Source organism: Chrysochloris asiatica, unplaced genomic scaffold, assembly GCF_000296735.1.
Source record: "Chrysochloris asiatica unplaced genomic scaffold, ChrAsi1.0 scaffold00034, whole genome shotgun sequence".
Taxonomy (NCBI): domain Eukaryota; kingdom Metazoa; phylum Chordata; class Mammalia; order Afrosoricida; family Chrysochloridae; genus Chrysochloris; species Chrysochloris asiatica.
The window spans coordinates 22,707,408-22,707,970 of NW_006408552.1; positions in this window are offsets into that span (position 1 = coordinate 22,707,408).

The window sequence follows — 563 nt, forward strand, 5'->3', positions numbered from 1 at the left end:
GCCTGTACAGGGTCACTATGAGTCGGAACCGACTCCACGGTACATAATAACAACACAAAGGAGATTTATAAGTCTTGCTCCAGCAGGACAGAGGGGGAAGGGCCACATGACTGAGATGCCAAAGACAAAAGAGTAAGGCATACCTACAGTGTGGCAGAGAAGGAGGCCTTCCTGACTGGAGAACCACTGCATCCTGAGCTGTTTCTGATCCTGAATTGTTCCCTATTCATTGTCCTAATAAACCCCTTAAATTCTGTATGGCCATTGCAATGGATTATTGAACCTAGATGTGAAGCAGAGACTGCTCTGGGAGGGATGGTTGGTGTCAGAAGAAGGCAAAGAAAATTGTACGGTAGAGGCATGTCTGACCTCTGCCTCAGGAATCGGCCTTGACTAATTTTGAGCTTGATTCTCCTTCCCTCTTGTGAAGCCAGACATGGCCTCCATGCCATTTTTATCCTTCACTTACACCCGATTTTTTTCTATTAGGAGTTTGAAGTACCTCAAGTCTACTTTTTTCTTATAATGCCAACTAAGGGATTTGCAGTGCTTATAGATCTGTT